This window comes from Schistocerca cancellata, chromosome 3 (genome assembly GCF_023864275.1).
Source record: "Schistocerca cancellata isolate TAMUIC-IGC-003103 chromosome 3, iqSchCanc2.1, whole genome shotgun sequence".
Lineage (NCBI taxonomy): Eukaryota > Metazoa > Arthropoda > Insecta > Orthoptera > Acrididae > Schistocerca > Schistocerca cancellata.
Genome location: NC_064628.1, coordinates 443,393,487 through 443,404,647, shown reverse-complemented (window position 1 = coordinate 443,404,647; position 11,161 = coordinate 443,393,487). Strand labels below are relative to the sequence as shown.

At 43.9% G+C, this 11,161-nt stretch overlaps 1 protein-coding gene across 1 annotated transcript in view; it reads left to right on the top strand.

The window, feature by feature from the left end:
- The first annotated feature begins 2,489 nt into the window (after positions 1-2,489).
- Positions 2,490-11,161, top strand: part of LOC126175199 (LIM domain only protein 3-like) — a 348,240-nt gene continuing 339,568 nt past the window's right edge. The window contains exon 1 of the mRNA XM_049921798.1: positions 2,490-2,680. The gene's annotated coding sequence lies outside the window, so the exon portion shown is untranslated. The remainder of the gene's footprint in view (positions 2,681-11,161) is intronic.

Sequence of the window (11,161 nt, the reverse complement as noted above, 5' to 3'; positions counted from 1 at the left end):
CGTCTGAGCAATGTGGTATTTACCTTGTGCAAACTGCATTGATAAGGGCGACCGTGGTCGGCTGTGACAAATGTCAACGGCGGATGTTTCGACGACTTGTACGCCGGACAATTCTTCTCTGGCCTTGACTGGATATAAAGTCGTAAGCTGCCCTAAGATTTTGTGAGGTGAAAAACTACGTTTTTCCTTGGCTAAATTCACTGGCTGTCACCACTCGCTAATGCTAAACGACATGTACCCTGTTTCACCATGTTCTGCAGAACTTAACTAACACAGCACTTAGCTCGTAATCTCCAATGGGGAGACATTACGAGATTGTTAACACGAACATGGGTGCTATTAGAGCCTTGTGAACACGCGCAGGTGTTCACCAAGATGCAACAACAGAGCGGGACGCACTCCGTCCAGCGCGCCGCCGTTCTAGGAAGAGAGTGACTCTCAATTACTCTCTCGTAATTGCCTATATTGTTGTAAAGTAGAATCGCCTCCTGCTACAACTACTGTCGGACAGTGAGAGCATTTGCTGCAGCTTATATCGTTTCTTTTCCCAATGAGGTTTCAGAAACGAACTGAGGGGTATGCTACTTTCACCCCCTCCAATGATCGTTCGCCATTCTTTCAATTAATAATGAGCTCCGCCCAAACAGCAGCTGCCCACGTGGACTTCATACGTTGTTCACACACATATCATGTGATATTTGAATATTTACAAAAATCCCGGTGACTCATGCTATTGTGCTCCTTTCTGCATTTCAAAAGTGGCCTCTCGCTTTGTTCCTAAGTGATTCCTTAAGTTAAAAGGCTTTCGCACAGCAGGTATGTGTCTCATGCCCTATACATGTGACTGTCACGTGAATTTCGTTTATATCAATTTGATCAAGCATTTTCTGCGTTCGTATGTTTCCTCGTAAATGGATGGGCTGTTTTCTCCTTTGACACCACCCAAAACTATACCCTGCTGCGTTTACTTCATTGCAGGTGTGAGTCAGAAGACTCGCCCGTCAGTCACTCATTCTTGTGCGGTAGTCTCAGTCGAAAATGCCTGGTGTGGTCCTAATTGATCTCCCACGCCGAGGGTTCGGTGGTTCATGGCTTTCCTAAATTGAGTTCATGTTGGTGTGCCCAGGTTGGCTGGGAAGCCTCGTTTACACTTTAGTCCACTGCTACAGAAATTAAACTCTTGTACCAACGTGAGAATTAGACGGATTTTGTTAGTATCGAGTTCATGTGCGCCACACATGAATTACTCTCTGTACTATGCAAATAACATGATTCTAAGCAAAGTATGGCCCTTGGGGTACCGAATTCATCGGCTTGATGAGTACAATAGATTTCTTGGCATAGAAATATTGTTAGGTGCTAAAAATTATCCTGCCACTTTACGATTTATTGTATCAATGAGTAGTAAGCGTGTATGAACTGTGATTGCCATTAAATGTACATTTTCTACGTGCACGAAGTTTGTCTTTCAGGTTGAGCAGAACTCCTTGACTGCTCTGGTAACTGAATAATGTATTTTATACAAAATATGGATTCTGGTAAGTATCTGTTTTTGTAAGCCGGCCGGAGTGGTCATGCGGTTCTAGGCGCTACAATCTGGAACCGCGCGACCGCTACGGTCGCAGGTTCGAATCCTGCCTCGGGCATGGATTTGTGTGATGTCCATACGTTAGTTAGGTTCAATTAGTTCTAAGTTCTAGGGGACTGATGACCTCAGAAGTTAAGCCCCATAGTGCTCAGAGCCATTTGAACCATTTGTTTTTGCAATCAGGGAAATATGACAGTGTCTGAGACAACCTTCTTCCAAGAAAGAAATGACGATGAGGCCAGTAGATAGTGGTCACTAATATGTTAAATAAAATTGACGAAACAAAATATTAGATGAAATAAAAACTGTATCTACTGAGTTACGCTGGCAGATAATATAGACCATGGCTGTAGCTTGTAAACGAAGTGTACAGCTCACAGCTGGATTTTGCAACATTATGTATACAGCGTAAGTGTAAGGAAGGATGTAAATCTACGTTTTTCTTTTCTTTATGACTGTGATATTTACGAGCTTTAGTTTTCGAAACATAAAGGTTATTTCAAATTCGATTACTGCCACCTTCCTTCTGAGATGAAATGAACGTCGGAGCGGCCTGTCGTAAGAGTATCGGAGGGTGGTAGAGAGGGGGGGAAGGGGGGGCAGGCCACTGGTGCCTTTTTACTGTATAGTATATTCAAGTATAAAGCTGGGCAAATATTTTACCACTTTGAAAAGTGAGTCAAGCAAGACTCGGGCGGCCTACTCCGTGCGGGAGAGCGCCGAGTGTAATAATTGTGTTTGCCTGCGGGGGTTGCGCGCCCCAGCGCCCGTCGCCGAGGGTGCACGGCGGGAGTAGTGGTGGGGGATGTGACGTCAGCGAGCGCATGCGCCTAGCGGGCGACGTCGCGTCGCGCAGAAGACGCGAGCGGCGTGCCGTCATTCAGTGAGCGGTAGCCGACGCGACAAGTTGTCAGAGGAGCGGAAGCTGCGTGCGGCGCCAGGACGCGCGCTACTGCCGGGTACCTGCGCAACGCACGACGGGGCCTCTCGGCAATGAGGCGGGTGGGCGTCGCGCGCCACCTTGCCTGAGGAGGAGCGACGCCGAGCGAGCGTCGGGCGCGGAGGCACCGCGGGACAACACCGCGTCCAAAGGTCAGTGGCGAGTGCGTCTCTCCGCGCATTTTCGTTTATTATTTAAATCCAGACCTACGTCTCCGTATTATTGGCCTTTTCCCCAACGAAAATGCAGAAAGTAATACGAAAATGTGTGGGAGTAAACAAACCTTTGACAGCCGCCTTAGTTGTTCTTTACGTTTTTGTAATGTTGATCGGTAACTGTCATCAGATGATCGTATATAGTAGCTTCAACCAAGCACTTAGCGAGTTTCTCTTTGCTGTTTGTAAATAAACAATGTTTTAATAAGCATGAGAGAAAGCAAACACAGACTTTGTCAGTAGGCGTAAATCATGGCCTAATCAGCGTGGTCAGTTGCTGATTTTTTTCTGTGTAGGAAGTGATAAATATTGTTTCAATTTATATACATAAATAGTTCTTAAACATATGTTTTATTGTTCTGAAAACAGGTCAAGTCTTGTATTCCTGTTAACGTAGTTTCTTGCACTTAAACCATCATTACATGATAGATGTAATAGGAAGATGTAATTTAGTCTAAATCAGTTAGAAAATGCTCCAATATAACCACCACTCTATGTTCCATAAGACATCTGTCGCACTTCCGTGTTAAAAAGTGGTGAAGGAAGCATAATATATTATTAAATTTGTTGTGGCACTTTGGGATCACTGGGGGTTTCCCCAAGGTGGCGTACAACTGACGTAGCAGCTAGTTAGGTTGCTTAGAGAAAGAGCAGATGCGCACGGCACGTAACAGCTGTTTTGCCTCGCGAACGAGGAAGGTGACTGTTTTTGTGGATCTCACAGTAATTTTCACCGAACGACGTAGACACTCAAGTCAGTAGACGAGACGTTTGTCGCACGACTCACCATTTCCAACAGTAAGCGTGGACACCAGCGGTCTGTCTCATACTATTATCGCAAGCAACCTTAACAGATGGCTATTGTAGGGGTTCGGAATTCCATCTGCAGTGTCATACTACAAGCGTTTCTTTACTTTGCCAAGGGCTTTGGGTGATTCGTGTAAGTTCGTAAACACCAGCTGCATGATTTCTGAAGATGGTCTGCTTGCTTTACTCCTTTCGATAAATTAACGAACTGCGCTAGATAGCGTTGTTCTCTTTCCTCTCTTTACTAATAGAGCATTTTAGTGTCAATGTGATGCAACATTGAAGTTGAAATTCGAAGAAGATACATGTTTCAGTAAGACATTCCGATCTCAAATGGAATGCATCTCGATTTTTTCCGTGTCGGAATCCTAACTTTCGTTTCAGTTTCGAACGGTTTCGTGTCTTATTTTAAATTGCAGACTTCCTAACAACACGGCAGGCTTCTCTCGCACAGAATTCAAACTCTAAATTTAGCTATCATATAGCATTCTCGTCATTTGTTGCGTTGCCTTCCTGTGTTATCGGTCCGCAAATGAATTAATTTCAATCCAGATGTGTAGTTTCCATTGGCACTGCTTTTCTGTTGTATGTTTCATGTTGGTAGTTTCCGTCTCCTTTCGAGTCATTTTCTTCTCTGGACCTTCTGAATTTTTGTTTCTCCTAAGTATATGAAAGCTTATAAAAGGCCTGTGACCGTCAAAGAACAAGAGATTACAGCTAGTTACTAGCTTTTGCTGTCATAACATCGAATGCTATGGCTCCACGTAGCTGTAACGAGAACTTCTGTTCATGAAGTACAAGGATTATTACTTGGCTGCAGGAATCATAAGCAAGTGTTAAGATTCGCGCTAGACAGACGACAAAAGAATACTTTCAGGGGCAGTCAACCATAAACGTTGCATAAACGCCCGTTCCAGTCACACAATATTAAGATTGTTGAGAAATTGTACCGAAAGCAATAAGTGCTTTTTTCATACGTTTATTGGCACAGCTTTCACTGTTTCTCAAACATAATGAACACGGTTTTTAATTGCAGAATCCGTAACCCAACATTCACATATTTTTGCAGTTACTTTTTTGCGAAATGATAAGACAGAAGGTAATATGTTGTAAATAATAAAGTAATTACCAACGCTGCTGTAAGACTTAGAGCCTCGTAAATTTTCAGCTATATACTGTCTTTGTAATCGTTTGTTTATCAACTTTTTGGTTATATTGCAATTTAGAGCTTATGTTTCATTTCGCATATCCATTAATTTCGTTGTTTCTAACTATGCTGTTGTGTTTCTGTTCCTTTTCCATATGCATTACTTTCTCATTTCGACACGCCAGTTTATGATTAATAAATTGTGGTAATGTGTCTATAAGTTTATGAAACCGCAGACACTTACGGCAAGTTCCACTTATAAAATCTTCTCTGGCTGTTAGCTGAGTATCGTTACTGTTACGGTACTCTATTTGTGACCCCGAGAAGGTTTTATCATTTTCTACATTGTTTATTAAGACTTTCCGGACGTTTCAACAATGTTTGCAGTTGGTATATTGCCGTAGACTGAAAGAGAAGGTAAGCTTTTGTAAACTATAAGTTGAATTCAATCGTTTGTTGTCAAATATCTGTAGATTTAAGCCAAACCTCGGTAATGTTATTAGGTATAACCGAAGACTTCCCCGTGGCTGTTGTGCATAGCCACACGCTACATAGTTTCACAGAATTGGTTTTCGAAAGGTATTACTTCTAGCGCAGGTATACACTCTTCACCGAAACCTGTGCTGCGGATTTCGCTAACATGCTTTTCGCTAGTCTACTTTGTATGTACGGAATGGTCTGGGGAAGATGCCCTAGTGTACTGTGTTATATGAATCACCCTATATTTTTATTCTCATCACGTCTTGTTCCTACCCACTTCTTCCGAAGAGTCCCCTCTCGACAAGGATGTGACTCTTGTCGATATGACTGTGACTGTTCCCTCTTCTTCCAGGAAAACCTCATTTTGGTGGGAAGGGCCCATATTTGTTCGTGTCATCTGTTTGATTGATTTAGTATTTCACCTCTTATCTTACCGCGTATTTTGAAGGTTAATGGGAACCAGTCACCGATTATGGGCGTGGAAAGCTGCTTAGCAAGTAGTCGGTACCGACCAGTCCATGTCTTCCTGGCTCTGACGCATTACTCATTACCCGACAAGGGACATTCTGTGATGTTCCCTCTCGTTTTAGTACCCCGAGGCCCCCAAAGAACGTCTTGTTTCCACCATATGTACGACCATACGAGATACCCGCGACTGTTGCTTCGCGAAGTAAAATACCACGGTCGGCGAAGGAAACATTAATGGGAGTATCGTTTTCCTGCACTCCCTGACCTGAAAATTATTTTGTTAAAAAATATCAACCTCTCTTCGGCACATGAAATAAGTTTAACAACTTACGACTCTTGCCCCCCCCTCCCACCCTGATGTGAGCCAGACCGCTATCTCATTATATTCAGCTAGACTCTTATATGACCACTGGACTAGAAGCAACACTGCGACTCAATTCAACTTCAGCATACCTATTTGTAGCTACTAAGTCCACAGTCTCATACAAGTTTTATAAATTAATGTATCATATTGCGCATAGATAGGAAAAACGTCCTATAATGACAAACTGCTGGAAACAGTATCTTACCGTAAAATATTTAGGGCTGACTATACAGAGTGACCTTAAGCGGAATGACCACTTAGGAAAGCAGATGCCAGATTGAGGTACGTAGTAAAACTCTTAAGGAAATGTAGCTCACTCAAGAATGGAATGATTTACAGGGCGAGTGGTTCGACTGATTATTGAGTATTGTTTATCAGTCTGGAACCGTATCCAGGTAGGAAGAGATCGAGAAGACCCACCGCATAGCTGCACATTTCGTCGCGGGATCGTTTACTCGACGCGGGCGTGTTACAGAGATTCTCAACAATTTCCAGTGGCAGACACTCTACGAGAGAGGCATCGCGCGTCGAGGAGACGTTTACTACTGATATTTCGAGAGAGTACTTATCAGGAAGAGACGGACAACATATTATTTCCTCCCACACATATCTCGCAAAATGACCACGATGTGAAAATTCTAGAACTTACGGCTAATACTGAGGCTTACAGGCAAACATCCATCCCACGCACCACACACCTTCAGGTGGCTAGCGTAGTATGGTGTACATGTAAATTACGAATAGTAACACTTGCCTGAACCAGGTTACTACAAATATGCCTCCAATAATTACATGTATCATATGTACCCAAAAAAGTAAGTGCAATTTCTCAGTGACTTTCTGAACTTCAAACGTAGCTTTGATAATGGCAGCAATCAAAAAATTTGGACATTAATTAATGACAGAATTACATCTTCTGTCCTCAGGAGCGTGTACGAGTGATCGGCGGTTCCATGAGTCTCAAGCTACTGCTGAAAGTTGTTCTATGATGTTGGAATTCCATATCACTTACGTAGCAGCTAGAGATTTATTAGTCTGTTCATTTCTCATTGATTTTTACACCTCCCCGCCCCCGCCCTCACTAATTGCAACCCCCCTGTTGCTGCCCAGTCGCTTTTAACAAACAATATTCATTGACATGTCCTCTGAATACTGAACCAACCCAGAAAAGTCTCTGAAAACTGGAAACCTCTTCCGGGAGTCAATTATTCTTGGGTTACGGAAATTTTCTTTCGGAAAATCCCTGTTGTTGCTCCATTATCTGCCCCCTCTTAATTTTCGTAAAACAGTGCCTGAACTAAAATCCAGACCAGACAATTTTATGTGGTGAGTTCCAGGCTCAGGTACGACGTTGCACAATGGGATATGTTCATCTACTCCCCATTCGAAAGATCGTGTTCATAGAGAATCATCCAACTAACATTTATACTAGCGTGGAGACTACTTTGCTTCTTAACTGCACCATACCAATGTGGCAGTACCCGTGTCAGGTTAGAAATGCAGTTGGCGCAACACTCAACCAGTAGAGCTAGGCTGATTACAACCTGTCAACAATTTTCTTGGTCTGTTGGCTTTACCATGTGACTTTCTGTTTTTCTCAGTATCTTAACTTTCTTTCGGTTTTTGATTTTGCAGACAGTTTAATCATTAGTGAGAAGATAATTAAAGGGAGGGAAATAGCATGTGAACTGTAGTCTATTTAGTCACGGGACACCACAGAGAACGTACGTCATGACCCGAGAGAATTTTAATTCGATTCTTTTGAGAACGATTGACGAGCTCACTGTATTAACTAGTGGGACAGCGCGCTGGGTGCTCGCTGTGGTGGATGGCGGCTCGCATGTCGCACCTGCGTGAGGGCTCGCTAGCTGCTGGCTGGCGTGTGTGTCTGGTGTTCCGGCGCGCCTTAATAAAGCCCGGGGGCTGCTGCGCTAATAACCCTGTAATAACGCACGCCAGTGGGCGCGCCCTCCTCTTGTCGTTAGGTTTTCCGGCGCGAGCTCGCAGTCTTCTAACAAGCAGGGCTACAAGAAGAGCCCTGCGCTATATAACAATGTCGGCTCCGCCGCATCGAAACACAGTGAGTGACCTTTGACAAGCCACTGGCTGGGAAGAAGATTCACCGTGGCATATAATCCTATACTTCCCGACACGATAACAAGAAAACATTGTGCTGATACTCTAGCAGGCCTAGCATTTTTATTGTCATTTCTAAATTTTTTCCACTTCAGTTTTCATCTGCAGTGTTCTAGTGCAACTCATTGTGACGTGCGCGCCAGGTGGGATCATTGCATCATCAGGGGTTTGTTCCTCGTACAATACGCTGACCAAAAAGCCACTATGCGCCATTTTTTGAACGCCCAACAAGGAACGTGGCAAAGAAACCACGTCTTGGATGCAGGGCACTACTGGGAATTCAGTCCAAGATTGGAAGCTCATCCAGTCTCCAGCTAGACATGACGTCTACCATCTCCTCTGTCTCCTAATTAGTCCTGACTTTGTTCCGACATTAAAAAGCACAACCACCCGTGACCACCTTGACTGGATAGTGATCTGGTAATCCGACTTGGGCGCGCCCAGTTGCATTCCGTGCACCAGAATATAAGGAATGACTGTTTCATTTAATCTAGAACTCACTTTAGAAGCTCACATCTTTGTTAATATCGACTAGATCTCACTGCATCTTTACAACAGAACCAGAACGACACGCGCTCGGTTTTTTATTTTTTTATAGTAAAAAACCAATGGTTAAGAGGTTACACTCGACTTAGAGAGGAACAGGGTATAAATTCTCTCCAACCATGCTTACGTAGTTTCCTGTACATTACCTACGGTCAATGTCAAGACAATTCCTTTGAAAATCACGTTGCTGATATCATTGTACAATCTGAGCCTTTCCACATCTCTAATGACTTGATCGTTGGCGAGATGTTGAGCCTTAATATTCAGTCTGTCTGGTACGATTTTCAACGCCCTAAATACGTTGTCACACAGTAGGGCCGAACTTATTTGTCGACGTGGACCACAGGTTTCAGAATGCCAATTGGCCCTCCTGAGAGGTAACATTGTTTGCTGGCACAGGACTGTTTCCATCGAACATCATCTACATAGTGGGCTCGCTTACTTGAAATCAAACATTTTGTGTAAAACAACAGCCTGGTGAACATATGTCTCTCAGAAGGCAACTGGCTTACTGAAAAAGCAGGTATCGAATTCTTATAATGTCCACTCTCCCTGTTGATACAGAGCTACAGTCATATAATGTGATAAGAATACTTAACTCTAGTTCACGATACGGATAGTGCAATATACTAATGGCTAATCACTTACACTAATCCTTCACGCTAATCCCTTACATTATTGAGAGGCATTTGAAGCTCACTGCCAACGATTCTACAGCCACCATAATTCATTACCCAGAAGATAAGACACCAGAAATTAGAGCTCATACCTTTCTCTATTTGCGGGTACAACAGGGGAGGGAATGGCTAATAGTGGTACATGACATCTCCGCCACGCACCCCACGGTGGCTTGCAGAGTATCATGCAGATGTAGATGAATCCATAGCTTGTTAACCCTGTCTACATGTGCATTCGTCTGATTCAAATTTGAGCACAGCGTAGACTAGTCCATGCAGCCAGAAATGAGTCACATCCTAGATGTTACTATTTATTGCAGCTTTCGTGTCACACTAATTTTGTTAGGGATCTGTGGGAATGACATCTCACTTCCTGTATTACGTGTGGCTTGTGCATTAACTTGTTACGTCACGATCGCTTTTTTATATTCATTTATATTAAAAATGATGAAATTCCTATTTATATTCAGGATGTTTCTCCTAAGAGTCGTCAGAAACAGCGACAGCACCGCCCTGCTGTGTGCTGACTGCTACCACCAAGCATGCTGCGCTACTGAATTGCTACTGGACTACCGCATATTCTTTGTGTTTTACTGTTCCTGTCAATACACGTAGCTAAAACGTATGATGCACTAACTAATCTGAGAGCTCTCTATCCAACAGGCATGTAAAATACCGATTTACAAATAATTTTGTGTCTTGCGGGAAACAAACTGACGTTTTCTGTCGACCCTGAGCGTCACGTGAATGACGTGATCAGCAGGTTTTGATTGGACTGACACAAGCTACACGTTGCAAAAACGTAATTTCTAGTGTGTGTCGAAACACCAGAGGAAAAAAAAATGCGCCTGGTGACCAACAGGAGAGACACCAGGTATATACACTGATAAGCCAAAACATTATGACCACTGTCCACAGCGACGCTAGATGCCGCCTGGTGGCGTTGGGAACACGTGACACGGTAACGGAAGTATGTAAGAGGAGCAGACAGGACGGGGGTCACCCAAGCGAAGATATGGGCTGCAAATGGGAAATCCATAGATTATCATTAAGCAGAGCCTGTGATCGAGCATCTGGAAAACGGCGAAGCTAGTCGAATGTTCACGTGCTATTGTTGTGAGCATCTACGGTTAGAGGCAGGACAGTGAAATTACCAAGAGGCGCTAAATGGTTGGACGTCTACGACTCTTCGCAGAAAATAGGGTTCGGAGGCTTATCCGCTCTGTAAAGGAGGATAGATGGTGATTTGTGGCATCTCTACCGGAAGAGAACGATGCTGGTTCACGCACAACTTTTTTCCGAGCACACCGTTCATCGTGCATTGTTGAACATTGAGATTCGCAGCAGATCACTCCACACGTGTATACATGTTGACCCAACGACGTCGTCAATTGCAACTGCAGTGGGCACGATCGATAGAAACGTGTCGGATCTTCGAGTGAATCTCACGTTTGCTACACTAGGTCGATAGTCGTCTCCACAAACGTCGAGGTGAACGGCGGCTAGAGTCGTGCAGCGCTCCACGGACGCAGGCTGGTGGGAGCAGTATCGTCGTATGGGAGACGGTTTCCTGTACTTGAATGGGACCTGTGATAATAATCGAAGACACACTGACAGCCGCGAACCACCTGCTTTCCTTCATACTTGATGTCTTCCCCGACAGCGCAGCGATGTCATCTTTCAGCCGTATAATTGTCAGTGTCTCTGAGCCGAAACCGTGCTACAGTGGTTTGAGAAGCATTATGGTGAACTCACGCTGACGTCTCGGCGACCAAACGTATATTATAGCGCTA